This window comes from Papio anubis, chromosome 1, assembly GCF_008728515.1.
Source record: "Papio anubis isolate 15944 chromosome 1, Panubis1.0, whole genome shotgun sequence".
NCBI lineage: Eukaryota > Metazoa > Chordata > Mammalia > Primates > Cercopithecidae > Papio > Papio anubis.
The window spans coordinates 128,819,059-128,838,288 of record NC_044976.1 but is presented as its reverse complement, the minus strand read 5'-3'; positions in this window follow the sequence as shown (position 1 = coordinate 128,838,288).

Genomic DNA, 19,230 nt, shown 5'->3' with positions numbered 1-19,230 from the left:
AGCTAACATGCCTATCCTAGCCATGAGCTAACATGCCCAGTTAAGTTATTACTTCTTAACTATCATCATAGCATCAGCTTTTCTACATGGGAAAGCTTTTATACAATCAGAAAACATGCAAAGTATTACAAGAACATTATGACACCTCATTGAGGGTAGAAATTGAAATTCACAGTCTATCTGTGAAAGTTCAAGTGATCACGCAAATGGTAAAAATACACCACCTAAAGTTTGATTGTCTTATCAGAATTATGGGTTTGACAAGCCAAACATTTAGCACTTTTAGAAGAGTCACCCCACCAATATTTTTTCACTATTTGGATCCTTTTATCTCTTCCATGATAAGTCATGGAGTGCAGAGCTTTTGATAATGAAAGCTTTAAGAACTCAGGAAGAAGCAGGTAGCCATCCAGGCTCTCCAAGAGTCTATGCTTACTATTGGATTTACATCCTCTTAAATGTCAATTTTGTTTCTCCAATTCAGGTGCATAGCATTGTTTGTTAAATATGTTATCATAGGTAATTTGACTTAACTCAGTCTTATGGGAGTTCATTCAAATTGCATATCTTAATAATTTCAGTACTGGCTGACTTAGTAGGAAAATCTGCCAGGTCATTTCCTTGGTATTTAATTAATTCTTGTTCTGCCTGATGTTGGGTTAGGAGTTTTGTGAACCAGTCACTTACTCCACTAAAGTTCTGGGAGTTCTTGCCTGGTACAATGGTATGATCTTGAAATTATCAGAAACCTGTACTTGTTAGAGTATTTTTCATTAATCTCCCTGAAGATGAAACACTTCAGGCTTATAGTTACTCAGGAAAGTATCAGAGTAAACAATTAACCACCTGTGAATGACAAGACCTGAAATGGCCATGGTTAAAGATATGATGACAGTTTATTACAATAATGATTCAATGGACAAAGTGTTTTGGTTATTTCTGTTGCATAAAAATTTTAAGATAATAACTAGAATTATAACTGTTGGAGTTATACTGGGACTGTTAGATTTCTATAAACTTTATACAGTTTCTGAAACACATAATAACATATCTATGCAAATAGGGCTCAAAGAAAATTTGGCATTACTTTTATTATTTGACAATGCTGCCCATGTACTTGAATATGTCAAATAAGCCCAGTTATTTTAGTATCTCTCTTTTTATCAGGAGAGGTATTCCTTTGAAAAGTTCCAAAAGTTCATCTTGAAAATAACAGTTTATTTGAGATCCAGAAAAAGATTTAATTTAGAATTTGATTTTAGAAGTTTATCAAAAATATCAAATAGTTAAAATATTTGATCAAAATAGGATCACAGGTCACTGTGAACAATTCATTTATTTAACCAAGGTAATATTAAAAGACTTCAAAGACAAATATAGAAAGTTAATAGTTATAGAAAAACCTGAGCTCTTTTAGTAGAGAAGGCTCAGTGTTCTTAAGTAATCAAAAACCTGAAAAGGACAACATAAAGCAAAGGAAATTATCTTGGTAAAACACGGAATCTTTGTTTTTTGGGCCAATTACCCAAAAGGTAAAGAAAGACCTTTCCCAATTTCCTATTTAGAGCAGATAAATACTCCAAAAACGATGTGTTGTTTTTACAGGATAACCAAGTTCTAGTTTTGCATCAATGTATTTTTATATTAATGCTCAATTTTTAGAAAAACATATAAATAATTCCATTCACATAAACATACAGACAGAAAAAGACCTTAGAGTTTTTATTCAAAAATTTTAGCCATGTGCCATGTACAATAATGCAAGCTCACTAATTTATTAAAGAGTATCTGTGCTCAAGTTGTTTTTCTAGTCCATAGAACAAGATTTCCAGCACAGATGGCTAAAGCTTTTGACTAATAATTATTAAAAAGACTTTTAAGATTTGTTTTCATTTGGCCGAGTGCGGTGGCTGAAGCCTGTAATCCCAACACTTTGGGAGTCCGAGACGGGCGGATCACGAGGTCAGGAGATCGAGACCATCCTGGCTAACACGGTGAAACTCCGTCTCTGTTAAAAAAAAAAAATTACAAAAAAACTAGCCGGGTGAGGTGGCGGGCGCCTGTAGTCCCAGCTACTCAGGAGGCTGAGGCAGGAGAACGGCATAAACCCGGGAGGCGGAACTTGCAGTGAGCCGAGATCTGGCCACTACACCACTCCAGCCTGGGTGTCAGAGTGAGACTCCGTCTCAAATAAATAAATAAATAAATAAATAAATAAATAAATAAATGATTTGTTTTCATTTGCCTTTTGTAAGGAACCTTTTAAAGAGGCAGACTTTGATTTAATTTAAATGTTTAGATACTTATACGTACCAATTAGAGAATGTATCACCTTTCTTTTTTGGCATTCTGGATCCCTTCTTTTCTAATGCACCTCATAAGTGAATATTTTTAACTAGTTTAAAACTTCCACATTGTGGTGACTGTAATTCTAAGTTGTTCTTAGTAAAGTTAACCAGCTTTTCCAAAAATGCACAGGTTCTGGGCTCATAATTTTTGTACAAAACATTAGCTATTGTCCCAGAAAATGGAGTCCTAGTCTTCTTAGATTTGGAAGAACTCATTTCAAAAGGTACTTACCCAAGGTCTCTAACTGGAAACAATCCAGTTAGTTATTAGATACAGTCTGATCTTGGATCCAGTTCAGTAAAAATTCCTCAAATAAAGTTGAAGAGCACACAACACAATTCCATGGGGGTTGAATCTGGGAAAGAACTTACCCAGATCCCAGTTGCTATGAGAGATCAATGGGCACATTGAACGCTAGCAAGTACCTTTACTTGGTAACTCAGTGCTCCTGTGGGTTACTAGAGTTCAACTTCAGATCCCACTTCTTACAGCAATCTATTAAAAGAAAAACTTTAGACAAATTAAATTTAGCAGAGTTTATTTGAGCAAGGAAATGATTCATGAATTGGGCAGCACCCTGAACCAGTGAAGATTGAGAGAGCTCCAACCAGCAACATTGACAGGCATATTTATAGAAAGTAAAAGGAAATTACATACATAAATAGCCTGATTGGTTACAGCTCTGCATGTGCCTTATTTTGACATGTTTGAACAGTTTGCAGCCTATAATTGGCTGCTATGATTTGCTGAGGCTTGGTTACTTGTTTGCTTGTTTGGGGTTTTTTTTTTGTTTGTTTTTTCTGAGACAGAGTCTTGATCTGTCACCTAAGCTGGAGTGCAGAGCCACAACCTCAGCTCACTGCAACCTCTCTCTCCCAGGTTCAAGCAATTCTCCTGCTTCAGCCTCCCAAGTAGCTGGGACTACAAGCATGTACCACCATGCCCGGCTAACTTTTTTTTGTATTCTTTTAGTAGAGATGGGGTTTCACCATATTGTCTAGGATAGTCTAGAACTCCTGACCACAGGTGATCCACTCGCCTCAGCCTCCCAAAGTCCTGGAATAACAGGCATGAGCCACCACACCCTGCTAGTTACCTGTCATAAGAATATACTCTTAAGTTATGTTGCAGTTTGTTTACATATTAAGTTAGGTTATACTTCACTACATACAGAGGCAGCTTTAGGTCAAATTTAATTTAACACAAGGTATACATATATCAAAATACCAAATTCTATGCCTTAAACATACACAATATATATAAGTCAATCCAACATATAAGTCAATCCACTGTACTTTCTGCTTTTCCCAGGGACTGGCTGTGATCTATGCTCACAGACTAATCACTTCCTTCACTTTTAAAGTAGTTTCAGTTTCCAAAGACCTTTCACATATACCATTTTGTTTAATCCCCACAGCAACTATGAGAGATAGGGATTACTATTCTTAATTTGTAAATGAGGAAACTAAATCAAAGAGAAACTGAATCAAACTAAATCTAACTAAATCCAAAGCAGCACACAGTTAATGATTTGGGGATGGAACTGGAATTTTGATCTTCTAACTCCTGGCCCAGCATATTTTATTTCTCATAGCTGCATTCTGAGGTTGCACCTTCCCCTCTGAGGAGGTGTTTAAGTGATATGACTGGTGTGGTTTCTTTTCTTTTGGTATCCTATAATCCTGGGCCATCACAACTGGAGGAGAGCATAAGAATTTCTTGGATGGGAAGAAGACAGAACTAGAATCAAAGAATTACAAATGATTTAAGTAAAAATAGCTACAGATGCAATTTGTCATTGAATATTTAAGGTATAAGAAGCCCAAGTAATAGGAGGGCAGTGTATTACTTTTTTTCATTTTATTAGTGAGAGGAATAATGGGTGCCACCTGCTTACTCCTGATTAGCTGTCTGGCATCAAAGTCTCCTGTCTCTCTAGATTGTATTCTGATTGGTTCTGATTGCCATATGTTGATTTGCTTAGTTCTCTTTTAACAACCAGCATTACATTTTTATTCTTTTTTTACTCCTAGCCATACTGTTCAGTTGGCTGGCTTGATTTAAGTTTCTAAAATAAAACTTTCCCATTGGTCTCCAAACTACTTTTTGTTTGCTCTCACTGATTTATGTGAATTATACACACATATCACTATCTGAAATTAAGCGGCTCATTTATGTCATGAGTTTATTTACTGATCTCTTGCCTCTGGTCTTACTTAATACTCTGTCCCCAGGGCCTACTACACTGGTTAGAACATTATAGATAGTCAGCTGGGTATGGTGCCTCATGCCTATAATCCCAGCACTTTGGGAGGCTGAGGTGGGCGGATCACGAGGTCAGGAGATTGAGACCATCCTGGCTAACACGGTGAAACCCTGTCTCTACTACAAATACAAAAAAATTGCTGGGCATGGTGGTGGGTGCCTGTAGTCTCAGCTACTCGGGAGGCTGAGGCAGGAGAATGGCGTGAACCCAGGAGGTGGAGCGTGCAGTGAGCCAAGATCCGGCCACTGCACTCCAGCCTGGGCGACAGAGCGAGACTCCGTCTCAAAAAAAAAACAAAAGACTCTACAAGAAATTTTCTTGGTTTTATTCACTGCGGTCTTCGGCACCTAAAATAGTTCCTGGGAGAATTTAGGCACTCAATAAATATTTTTGAGATGAAGGAAGTAGGATAGAGTGAGGGAAAGCACAGCTTCAGACCTGCAGAAACAGGAAACTTCCTTTCCTGGGAGAATCAAATCTAAAACATATAGACAGTGAGTACAAGCATGTTTGTAGGGGGAGGATATGTAGAGAATGTTTCTGCATGTAGACACAGTATTCGGGGTAACATAACAATATCAAAAGCATAGCAAGCATTGCTGGATAAAATAGAAGCCTAGGGAGCTATGAACACTGTAGATATACTCTTTATATGTTCAACAGGTAACCAAAGAAGAAATGTGCCCTATAGGCTAAGGTCATATAGCAGAGTCAGAGAATCTAAAATTGGATCCAAAGGGTCTCACACCACTTCTGTAGACCCACAGTGGATAGAGACCTACCATACACCATAAATTGAAGTAGAAACTATATATATCAAAAAGCAATCTAGTCTAGATTTGACCTAGCAATTTCACACCTCTGATTTTATTTATTTGGATATTTTCTTTTTCTCATAGTTAGTCTAGCTAAAGTTTTGCCAATTTTGTTTTAACATTTTAAAAGAAATAATTTTTCATTGCATTAATTTTTTGTACTATTTTTAGTCTCAATTTCATTTATTTCTGCTCTGATTATTAGTATTTCTTTCCTTCTACTAATTTTGACTGTGGTTTGTTCTTACTTTTCTAGTTCTCTAAGGTACATCATTAGATTGTTTATTTGAAGTCTGACCTAGCAATTCCACTCCTGAGTACATACATAAATGCATATCTATGTGTGTCAAGAGATATGCATAAGAATGTTCATAACTACCTTGTTTGTAATGACCCCAGCCAAAAATGTTTTCATATATTAACCCAAAAGTAGTTGTACTTTTTAGAATTAAACCCCAATATTTTCTTTAGTTTTGTGATTTTCTCATTGTTTTAATGGTTGCTTCACCATCTTATCCTCGATATCTCTTTAGCTTCACTGTGTAATTTCCTTCCGTTTATCTCTGCTATGGCTTGGCCCCACCAAAACTCATGTTGAGACTTGGTCCCCAATGTGTCAGTGTTTTGAGGTAGCACCTTTAAGACATGATTTTAGAATTATAAAATCATTAAGATGGATTCATGTCTTTCTGATGAGACTAGGTTAGTTCTCATGGAAATAGATTAGTTCCTGTAAGAGGAGGTTCATATAAAGCAAGGTTGCCAATCATGTTTTGCCCATTTTTGTACATGCCCAGTTCCCCTTCCATTTCTCTACCATATTTTGACCCAGCACAAAGCACTCACCAGAAGCTCAGATGCAGCCACCCAATCTTGAACTTCCCAGGCTGTAGAACAGTGAGTTAAATAAACCTCTTTTCTGTATAAATTAGACAGTCTCAAGCATTCTGTTATAGCAACAAAAAATGGACTAGGATAATCACTCAATGCATCTCTGAGTAGTTTTTTCAGAGCTATCTTTTACTTTGTTAAATTTACCATCAACTATCCCTGACCTGTTATTTATTTATTTTTAACTTGTCCATTGATTTGTTAATATTTTTCACTTCTTGAAAATGTAATTTTTTAAACATCTTTCTGTTCTTTTTATCATACTGTCTTCTTTTTCACTATGGTTTCTGTTCCTTCCTTTTAAACATTTTAAGCATACTTACCTCTTTCATATTGCTTTATTACCATTAATTATTGGGATGTGAATTATCTTATTGTATCTGTTGACTCTTTTCCCAATGTAACTTGTGCTTTCTATTGTGTCCTCATCTTCATAGATATTTTTATTAATGTTTTATCATTGTCTTTCCTTGCGGAAGTACCATCCTTTAGGTAATGAAAAAGTCCATGTAGAACTATTTTGCAATTGCTTCTGCCAGGGCCCTAGGAATGACAATGGCTCTGGACCAGTTCTTGTGTTTCTCAGCTTTTGGTTCACGCCTTATGAAAACAACAAAATACTGAGGCCCCCAAACCAGTGCATATCGCAGGCCTGGGATTTTCATTTCTCCAAGATCCTTTTTTTTTTTTTCTTCATTAACCCAGAGCCCTAGCAATTTTTCTCATCACTTCCCAGGACCAGTGGGCAAAGGTTTTTTTGTCCCTTTGTTACAGACTTTACACTTATTAGAGGATCTAGTTTTAGGGGACCTCTTTTGCAGAGTGTCACCTCCCACTATCCCAAGGTAAAGTCTTCTGTCCCTGCATGGACATTAGAAACTCAGTCCCCAGCACCTAGGCAAAACCAGTACCAAAATACCATGAGCTGATGCTCTGTCCGCTCACTATTTAATACTTCTCTTTGTTATAGGAAGGCTCCCTTGAGCTCAGCTGTGTTGTTTTAAATCTTTAGATTACATTTCACTCAGTATTTACAGGTTTTTGAAGTATGCATTGGGATGGGTGGGCAGTCTCTATTATCTTACTCTGCCTTGTTGCCAGGAATTGTCCACTATGATGTTTCATGTTGTATTGTTTTGAGCACTTTGATTGAAGAAGAACATTTACAATTACACCATTCCTAGAAGAGGTCCTACAGAATGAGGAAAGGTCTTAAATCATCAAAAGGAAGAATAATTTAAAGGACTAGACAGTATTTAAAGGTCTGTCAGGAAGAAATGGGAACTCACTTTTCAGTTGCTTTGGCTGGTGACATTAAGCTCAATGTGTGAAAGTTACCAAAAGACAAACTTTAGTGGAACTGAAAATTGTATAGCTGTTAGACTTACCCAATAAAGGATGGTCTGATTTTTGTGAACTCTGCCATACTGGACCTGGATGATTATCTGCCATATGCTGTTGAAGAGATTACCGAATGGAGGGGATCTTCCAATTCTGAAGTTCTTCCACTTTTTAAAAAAAGCTTAATTTCATGGGCTCACCTTTCATAATCTATGGTTCAAGAAAGATGGAAATCTAAGACGTATCAGAAGGATAATAACCACCAGTGAAATGGAACAAAGTTCATGGAGAAGCCAAAAGATAGAGCAAAACTCATTTTAATGGGTGCTTTCTCAGAATCTCCAATTTTTATTGCAAGGAGAGAAAGGAAGCACTTGTCATTTTTTCAACTTCCTTTTCCTACACCTTGACTCACAAATTTACAAAGCAAATGCCTCCGAAGAGTAAGTTTCATGTAACAGACACCTAGCTACACCTGCAGAGATTTTTTAAAAACTGCGTGTTGCCTTATCTCTTGGATCTTTCATTCCTCTGGACTCCTTCTCCCCCATCATACTCTCATCCTCCTTCTCCTCTTCCTCCTCCTCCTTCTCCTCTTCTTCTTCCTCCTCCTCCTCCTTCTTCTCTCTCTCCCTATCCCTCTTCCACTCTCATTTACCTATCTCATTCTTCTCTCTTTCTATCTGCCCTTCATCTTCATCTGTATCCAGCCAGGTCATCCCATTTCTCCTTCCCTCTCCACATTCTTTTTCCCTCCACTTCTTTACTTCATTGTCTCATCCCTCTCTCAGCTCTTGACTAGGTAGTCACCCACATCGCAAACGGAAATGTGCCTATAGTATTCCACAGTGGCATCAAAACTGAGTTTCTCTCTACCTGGCTTCTCTGGCAGAGTCCTGGCCCTGACCCCTGTGGTCAGTTTCTGTTTCATCCACAGCCTACAACCACAGTGTAGGCTTCGGAGAAGATGAAATGTCAACCAAGGTTCAAATCAATTAGTGAAACTTGAGTTTAGGGAAGTGAACTTGCCTGTTAGTATAACACTTTAATTGCTGATATTTCTTGAGCAGTTTCTATGTGCCAGCAATACATTAAGCACTTTAATTTTTCTCTTTTGATTCTCACAACAGCCTGGCAAGTTATGCACCATTATTAATCATATTTTTAAAAACACAACTTAGAAGTGCAAAGAAACTGAGAATGGTAGCCATGGGATTGTAGCCTGGAGACAAGTTCATAACTCTGAAACAATAATCTTCCCACTAGGGGAGGGAAATGTGAAGAAGACGTCTCACAGCTCTTCTGTTCTATCTAGTGGTATACTTGCAGCAGAAAAGGTCCGAATTATCCAAAGTGAGGCCAGACATCCCTGCAAACAATAATGGCAGAGTTTTATTTTTCATAGTGACACTAAGAGAAATTGGGCTAGAAGATTAGCTTTAACTATATCCTTTTTAAAAGTGGAGACACTGTGGACTAAAAGAGCCTAAAAGAGGACTTTAAAACATGTGGGGTTTTTTTCCACTTTATGGGCCAGCCATTTAATCTCTGAGCCTCAGCTTTCTTATTTATGAAATCAGAATCTCATATGAGGCTTATGTACGAGATTAGATAATGTGTATAAATCACCTGGAACATAGTAGATACTTGGTATTTTTTAGCTGAATCTTAATCCAATTTTTCTTAGTAACACACTCCAGCTTCTCCAACCTACCCATTCCCATCTGCAGGCTAATTCCAAGACACTCATCAGTCTCATGCCATTTAATCCTGGAACCTCTCTCATCAACCCCACTCCTCACCCAATCTGAGCTAAGTGATAGTTCTGTTTTTCCATAGAATCATGTGCATGCCTCTATTACAGCTCTCATCACACTGCCACTATCTACCAGCCTGTCTCCCTAACTAGTCTGTGAGTTCCTGGAGTATGGAGACTTCTCCGTTTATCTTAGTATCTTCAGTGCTAAGCACACGGTCAGGTACATCTCAAGTACTCAGTAAATGTTTTCTTAATGAAGCCCTACTTTCAAAATATGTTAAACTGTGGACCTAATACACTTTGGCTTCAGTGGAAGTATGAGAGGAGTTGCCCAGATGAGTCAATAGCTATTGTGAGCCAAAGACTCAGTCACATGGTTCTCACTTAGGTTAGAAATCCTCAGAATACAAATACTCCCTTAAAAATATTCCAGGCTTGGTCCATATTCTTCTTGGTTTTATACACGAATCATCTGTGCCCTCATTTTTCTTAATATTCATCTTTAGAGGCTAAAAATTCAAAATCTTTTAAGTCTGTGCTCAGCAGGTCAATTCCTTTTATCTAGCTCCCCAAGTAAATATATAAAAATTCCCTCCCCTCCTTTTAGGGCTATTCAATCTTCTACCAAGATCCTGCCTCCTTTCTCTTTCTAGCTCTGCTGTCCTTGCTTTGTTTAAGCATGGATTTGCCCAATAATAAAACTATGTTTATTGTTTGGCTTTCAAGATGTGTAATTCCTAATGGTTTCTGGCATTGTTTCAGCTGCAGCAGCGTAAAATTAAGCGTCTCCAGAAACTCAGCTGTAATGAATCTGAGATTCATTCCCATCCTAGTATGTGGCTGGTAACTTTGAACAAGGTAGCCTGTGTAACTTTGAGTCCCTACTTTAAAATGGTATGACTTCGTAGATTACAACTATAATCTTGTCTATGTACAATTAGCCTCTGGAGATTTTTTTTTAATGTGGAGGCTTTTGATTTTTAAATATTGTTTTAAGTACTTCGTATTTTTTAATCTAATGTTAACAACAGCTTGCATTATTTTTTTCCAAATTACGTTACCTTTATATTTCTCTATTTAAAGGCTTGCTTTGCACTATAACTTACTTTAACCTATCAAATTTTGTAAGAATTTTCTTCTGTTTGAAACCCCTCTTTGTTCTAACTGAATACTGGAAGAATTTAATGTAATCTATGAACTTGGGGCACCTGGCAAAATTATTGAAGAAGCACTGACACAACACCAATGCCTTCTGTGTCATGACTTGCCCTGCATGTTTTTTGCTACTTTTTTCAAAGAAGGGGAAAGATCACAGAACTAATCTGTATTGAAAATCCTGTATTCTTCTGACTACTAGGAGCACACAAAAATTTTCCATTCAAAAAAGTATTCGTTTATTCCCACTCTATATTTGGTATCTTTAAACAGCTCCCTCACACTATAACACAACTAGCCTCCAATGTTTCTACAATTCAATCTTTCAGCAGTCTTTGATAAAAAATTCTGTTTAAGTCCTTCATAAAACAAAAATTTGTATAAAATAAGTTCTCTGGGCATGAAGAAAAAAATAAACATTTTAAAATGCAATAAATACTTAATGAACACTGAGTAGATCTTAAGTTCTATTTTCCACTGAGTAGATCTTAAGTTCTTTTTCCCCTGGGAAGAGGAAGTGCTTAGCCTGAGCGCTACCCCAGAGGCTGGGGCCCTTCTATCCTGTCTCACCCCCAGAACTCTCATTTTAACTGCCTCCCTGTCCCTCACCATTTCTTTAAACTTTCCACCACAGAATCCCAACCACAGTCAAACAAGTCATCTTCTTTCCCCGGACTTACCTGTTCTTGACTCTAAACTTTGTCACTGGGCCCATGTCTCCTCATTAGTCTTCATGAAAGCAGAGATGTTTTATCAGTTTTGTCCACTGCTATATCTTCCAACACTCAGAATAGTGCCTAGCATTATTGAATGAAGAAACAGTTGAATGCAATTATTACTTGGTGTTTAAGACCAAGTAATAATGTAATTATTAAACGCCAAGTAATAATTGCATTCAACTATTCATAAGTCAAAAATTGCACAAGTTTATCTCATTGAGTAAAGAGTACATCTCAGGAAGTTCAGTGAAGATTAATCTAATGAATATCAAATGTTAGTTTCAGATTCACATTGCTATTTCAGGCTATTCTAGCTTGCCTTTCAGATTCACCTCCAATTGCAAAGTTTTATTTTCTCTTTGGGTTGTGTTACCTTATTGCTTCTCCGCCAAGTTGTTAACTATCTGGTAGCAAATACTTATCTGTAGAGAAAAAATTCCATATAAAAAAAACCTAGTGATTCATCTTTTTCTATAGTTAAGAATTATCACCTAATAAAATTGTTTGGTAACTGCCTGATTTTTTAAGCTTTATACTGTCAAGTTAAATCTGTGAGAAGCTAAAATGATCATAAAGATAGCACCCTCATTCAAAGCTCAGACCCAGCAAAATTGCTATATGAATAAAATATGTATACAAACTAATCTTTTTAAACAACTTTTCCCAAGGCTGTATATGAATATAAAAACCCAGATTTGAATTATACATGCAAACTGTAAAAGCAGAGACACATACTCCCTATTAAGTCTGTGTTCTAAAATATCCAGTTACCAATCAAGAAACCCCAACAGATTCCAAAGAAGCATAGTCTGTAAGAAACCATGACAAGGTAAAAGATTATTGTCTGGGCCGGGCGCGGTGGCTCAAGCCTGTAATCCCAGCACTTTGGGAGGCCGAGACGGGCGGATCACGAGGTCAGGAGATTGAGACCATCCTGGCTAACCCGGTGAAACCCCGTCTCTACTAAAAAATACAAAAAACTAGCCGGGCGCAGTGGCGGGCGCCTGTAGTCCCAGCTACTCCAGAGGCTGAGGCAGGAGAATGGCGTAAACCCGGGAGGTGGAGCTTGCAGTGAGCTGAGATCCGGCCACCGCACTCCAGCCTGGGTGACAGAGCGAGACTCCGTCTCAAAAAAAAAAAAAAAGAAAGAAAGAAAAAAAGATTATTGTCTGGCAAGTGGTGCCTAGAATCAGTTCTGAGGGGGCCAGAAGGGACTATGAATCATAGCGTGAGAAAAGATAATTTGCAGCAAATTGGTAAAATATGTGGGAGGAGCTAAAGTAGTTAGGTCTGCCGGGCGAGGTGGCTCACGCCTGTAATCCCAGCACTTTGGGAGGCCAAGGTAGGTGGGTCACCTGGGGTCAGGAGTTCTAGTCCAGCCTGACCAACATGCCAAAACCCCATCTCTACTAAATATACAAAATTAGCCAGGTGTGGTGGCAGGTACCTGTAATTCCAGCTCCTCGGGAGGTTGAGGCAGGAGAATTGCTTGAATCCGGGAGATGGAGGTTGCAGTGAGCTGAGATCACACCATTGCACTCTAGCCTGGGCAACAAGAGTGAAACTCCACCTCCAAATAAATAAATAAATAAATAAATAAGTAAAATAAAGTAGTTAGGTCAGATCATGAGCAACAAGAGGATAATAGAGGCCTGTTTGTCTGGTTGTGTTGCTTTATTGTGGTACTATCAACTGTGAAAAGCTGAGGCAAGCCTGACAGCTTGTGAAAACTACAGAACCAGCCAGTAAGTCCTTGTTTCAGCACCAAATCTAATTTATACTGGCTATGTTAACTTGCACAAGACCGTTACCTTCCTGAATCTGAATTTCCTCATTGCAAATTCAATCTAAGCCCCCTCACAGAGCTGTGGTGCTTGGATTGATCACAGTAGTGCACATATTTACTATATTATCATGCGCTGGATAGGAGCCAGGCCCACCCTATACCAGTTTTCTCTTCTTAATCACTGGCACCTCCTTTCCTACAGTCATTGAGGCAAAAAACAGAATCGTTCTGCCCTCCTTCCTTTTCTCCAGCTCACATCCATCCCATGAGGAAATCTATCAATTCCACCGTTAAAATATATCCAACAACATTCTACCACTGCTCACCACCTCTACTACAACTACCTGGGCCCCTATCACCAGGTTTCTTTTTTCTTGTTTTCACTTAGGCTATTACAAGAGCTTCCTCACTGATACCCCTCTCTGCCCTACCTTTGCATCCTATAGTTCTTAATCTTAACACAGAGAGAGCCCTTTAAAATATGTCAGGTCACACACAGGGTTCATGCCTGTAATCTTAGCATTTTGGGAGGCTGAGCGGGAGGATCACTTGAGCCCAGCAGTTCAAGACCGGCCTGGGTAATAAAGGAAAACACTGACTCTACAAAAAAAATTTAAAAATTAGCTGGGCATGGTGATGTGTGTCTTTGTTCCCAGCTACTCAGGAGGCTGAGGCAAGAGGATTGTTTAATCTGGATAGATTGAGGCTGCAGTGAGCTGTGACCATGTCACTACCCTCCAGCCTGGGTGACAGAGTGAGACCTTGTCTCAAAAATAAATAAATAAATAAATAAATAAATAAAACTAAATGTGTCACATCACAGTATTCATATGCTGAGGCCCTTCCAGTGGCTCAGATCTCACTCAGAGCCCTTACAATGACCCACAAGGCCTGTGGGATCGGGTTCCCTGCCATACCTCCCTGATCCAAATCTCCTCTTCACTAACTTGGTAACAGTCACATTGAGATAAGAGTTCAGAAGGGCTTAGTTTTTAAGACACAGGTCACAATGACCCCACTGATAAAACAAGATACAGTAGAGAAGCCAGCCAAAACCAGCCAGAACCAAGATGGTGATGAAAGTGGCCTCTGGTGGTCCTCACTCCTCATTGTATGTTAATTATAATGTATCAGCATGCTAAAAGACACTCCCACCAGCTGCCAAGACAGTTTACAAATGCCAGGCAACATCCCAAAGTTATGGTGGAAAGATATGGTCGAAAAACGGAAGGAACCTTCGGTTCCAGGAATTCCTTGCCCCTTTCCCAGAAAATTCATAAAGAGTCCACCCCTTGTTCAGCTATGATCAAAAATAACCATGGAAATAGCCAACCAGCAGCTCTCAGGGCTATTCTGCCTATGGGGTAGCCACCCTTTTGATTCCATTACTTTTGAATAAATTTGCTTTCACTTTACTCTGTTGGCTCAATCTTGAATTCTTTTCTGTGTGAAGCCAGGAACCCATGTGGCCTCCCAGGCTGAGCCCCACTTTTGAGGTTCACCCTATGACAACATGTCCTACTGATGCCTTCATTTTAGCACAGTGAGACTCATTTCAGACTTCTCACCTCCAGAACTGTAAATTTGAGGAATTTCATTGTTTTAAGCCATTCAGTTTGTGCCTGCCATCAACACCGTCTCAAATTATTTATTCTTACACCTTATGGTCCTTTGTAAATCATAAGCCTATGAACTCAGAAAATCTTAGACAAGTCTCAGTTAATTTAGAAAGCTTATTTTGCCAAGGTTGAGGACACATGCCCATAACACACCTCAGGAAGTCCTGATGACATGTGCCCAAAATGGTCAGGGCACAGCTTGGTTTTATCCATTTTAGGGAGACATAAGACATCAATCAATATATGTAGGAAGTACATTGGTTCAGTCTGGAAAGGCGGGACAACTTTAAGCAAAGTCAGGAAGACTGACGTCGGGAAGGAGCTTCCAGGTCATAGATAAGTGAGACACAGTTACATTTTGAGTTTCTGATTAGCCTTTCCAGAGGAGGCAAATCAGATATGCATCTATCTCAGTGAGCAGAGGGGTGACTTTGAATAGAATGAGAGGCGGATTTACCCTAAGCAGCTTCCAGCTTGCGTTTCCCTTAGTGATTTTGGGGGCCCAAAATATTTTCCTTTCCCAAGCACAATTCATGTTTCCTGCTTTGACAGCACATTAAAAGATATGCAACATCTTTACATGATTCACAACCTTCGTGCCAAACCACTTACACTGTCCCTTTTTCCACTACAAACTTCAACTTTCTTTAGATCTGCACTACCCAATATCGTAGCCATTAGCCACTTGTACAACTTTCTTCAGATCTGCATTATCAAATATGGCAGCCATTGGCACCAGGAATATGGCTAGTCTGCATTGAGATATGCTGTAAGTGTAGAATACATACCAGATTTTGAAAACTTACATATATAAAGTAATGTAAGACATCTCATTAATAAATTTTTTTTTGAAATGGAGTCTTGCTCTTGACATCCAGGCTGGAGTGCAGTGGTGTGATCTCCACTCACTGCAACCTCTGCCTCTTGGGTTCAAGAGATTCTTCTGCCTCAGCCTCCTGAGCAGCTGGGACTACGGGTGCATGCCACCATGACCGGCTCATTTTTTTTTTGTATTTTTAGTAGAGACAGGGTTTCACCATATTGGTCAGGCTGATCTCGAACTCCTGACCTTGTGATCCGCCTGCCTCAGCCTCCCAAAGTGCTGGGATTACAAGTGTTAGCTACCGCTCCCGGCCCTCATTAATAATTTTTAAACTACCGATTACATGTAGAAATTTGTTTGGATATGCTGGGTTAAATATATTATTAAAATTAATTATTGCCAGGCACAGTGGCTCATACCTGTAATCCCAGAATTTTGCAAGGCTGAGGCAACTATTACTTGAGCCTGGGTCCAGGAGTTTGAAACCAGCCTAGGCAACCCAGTGAGATCCTGTCTAAAAAATAAAAATAAAATTGTACCTCATTCTTTTTACCTTTTTAATATAGCTACTAGAAAATTTTCAATTACACACATGGCTTGCATTATACTTCTATTAGATAGTGCTATATATTCTATAACCATTGTAACCTCTAGATTTGGGACTAATCATATTGTGCATAGCCTCACTCAACCCTCAGGCCTGATGCAACAATGTCTGGCTTCATTCCTTGACTGTTGCTGCCCACCCTGTGCCTGATCGATAAGACACTCCCATCAGCCACCCAGCAACAGGTGCAGGAAACATAACCATGGACAACAGTGCTGCCTTAAGGCAATTGTGCTCTACTTACTGAAGCTCTACTATTTTATCTATAGTGTAGCATTACAATTTTTACAACCCTGTTTTATCAGTCCCATTTGATGTTCAGTGTTTATATAAGGAAAAAAACACTAAAAGAAAACAACTGTTAGGAACACTTTGGCTCCTTCTCCCCAGCCTTGTTTAAACTTTTTAAGTTACATCTTATTAAATGTAACTGTATATATTAATACGCTTTTATAAGTGCAGATAAAACTATTGGAAGGGAAATTTCTAAAATGTTAACAGTGTTTTCTCTAGGTAAAGGTAAAAAACAGGTGACTTTTGTTTCATAATTTTATGATTTTTCTGAAATGTCTATAACATACATATATTGCTGTCATAATCCAAGACCTCAATTTATAATCAATCAGCCAAGCCTGATAAAGCAGAGCAAGCCTGTCTGTTCCACGTCGCTATGAAGACAGGAGAAAGAGTGGGTTTCCTGTGGGGTTTGCTAACCCAAGAACCAAATGAAACAAGTCAAGCTGTTGGCTGATTCTCTTTAACCATCTCCAGCAGACTGTCTGCAAAGACTCTTAGTGGAAAGAGAAGGAAGTAGTCCAGGATATTGAGGATGAAAATATAGATTCAATGAAGGTGAAGGGGATATTTCCTGAGTAAATCTGCCTGCATCAAGTAGCAGATGAAGTCATAGGTTCCAGAACACAATATCCCATCCTATTTAGGTACCAGCCACCTCAGCCCAAACACACACATGATCAGACAAAAATGGGGTACTTGAGGAAAGGCAGCAGAATCCCCAAAGACACCCGAGGACCAAGATCATTTCCCACTCTGCCCAAATATGCCTCCCCTGACTCGATGTCTTTCCATGCTGTCAAGGTGCTGTAGTGTGAGTATGTAACCACTGGTATGTCTGACTGAGTGATCAAGGGTCACAACATAAGAAGAAAAAGGACAGGAGACAGAAGTATAAGGTGTCCTCATTTAACATGTCCATGTTCACATCTGCCTCCCAACAACCCTTCCCTACTAATGCGAACTCCGGGAATGTACCAGAAATGTCAGTGACTCCACCCTACCCTAACCCCACAACCAAACTGCCTTAGCCAACAGAACATAAGGAAAAGAGTAAGAGCCTTTTAGTCAAACAGCGCTCAAACCTTGGTTCTTTCATCTCCTCTGTCACTAACAGCAGTGAGAATTTGAGCAAGTTATTTGTTTCACAATCTATAAAATCGTGGTCAAAGTGCCTCCAGTGGGAGGGAGACCAGTCAGGACCCCTTTCCTAACAGGCAACTTTGCACACTTCAGTAACACTCCCCAGGTACAGGAAATACATAGTCCAGGTAACATGGACCTCCTTGTAGTCCCTTCTACCTCTCCCTCACCCTCCCTTATTCCTTTCCTCTCTAGACTCTCCTAATGGGCTAAACATCCTCCTCATATCCATTTTGACAGGAAAAAAAAAAAGGGAACCGAAGCTGACCTTCTACATCTCCCCATGCACACTGCTTCCAACACACACACACCCCTTCCCCTGCCAAAGCTTGTTCACAACAATCCTGATCATGCTCTTGGACCTTATCAGGATTCTCTGCACATCTTATGTTTCAAATGGACACATCATCTAGGAAAAGTTTTCACTGGGCCTAGAAAGAATCTTTAGACCCAAAAGACAGGAAAAAAATGAATGCACAATTGGCAAAAGGAAAAATGCGTGTTTGACTTCATAGCACCTCTGAAAAGAAAACTAAACTCAGAAGTACCATTTTGAGTAAAATTGTTCTTCCCTTTCTTGCTTCCCCTTCTGCTGTACAGTTTCTTTTCCCAACAATCTTTTCCTCAAATAGGGTTGTATGAGTCACCTGGGGAGAGTCAAAGGAAGGTTGGTGTGTAACCCCAGGGAATTCCCAATATGAGGAATTTCAAGTGAAAATGAAATGAACAGAGGGAGACTATTTAGTGACAAAGAATCTAAATTCCAGCTTCTGAATTCCAGAGCCGTTTTTCAGACATGAATGTGAAAAGAGAAAATACTGGCAATATTGAGGCCATTGTAAAGAGTATGCTTTCACAATGAATTAGGCAGATGAACAAGGAGTGGTTTTTTGGTGTGCCTTGCTCCAGGGCACCTACATCTATCCAGGAAGACATGTCATAATTAATATAGCTGAAAGGGTGGCAGAAATTGAACAGGCAGTGAAATGAAGAAGATTTCTAGTGCCTCCTAAATGGGGACTTCACACTGTAGTGTCATGATATGCTAGGAAGTAGTATGAATTCCCAACATTAAATATAATCAAATGAAAACACTACTCCCAAACTAAAGAAAGATGAGCCTCTTCACAAGTCTATTCTCTTCGCAGGATGTAAGGATGACTCAGAGTTGATCATCCTTACAAAAATGGCCTACAGTTCAATATCAGCAACAAGCAAGAAATTATTCTGCCAGAGAAATTCCATTTTCAAGTGATACTAACTCAAGACCTATAGAGTCTTCATATTTATTTTAATTTCATAAAATAAGCCTAAGGCTGGAAGAAAAATATATAGACACTTCTGACAGATTTTGATACTAAAAGCAACCATCCACATCCAGTACCTTTCCATGTAGCCAGTGACAAGCAGGCTGGGTTTAACTAGGCAAAATGTATGAACATAAATGGTGGGGGAAAAACTCAGATCTATGGAAAAATGATGGGGACTAATGGGGAACGGGAAGCTCAGAGCTGTGGAAAAATGATGGGGAAGAGGGAAGCAAGAAGGTTTAAAGGGGTTTAACAAAAACAAGAGCTTCACATTCACTCATCTATTCTTTCAACAAGTATTTACGGAGCACTGACTGTATACCAGGTACTAGGAACACAATGCTGAATAGGAC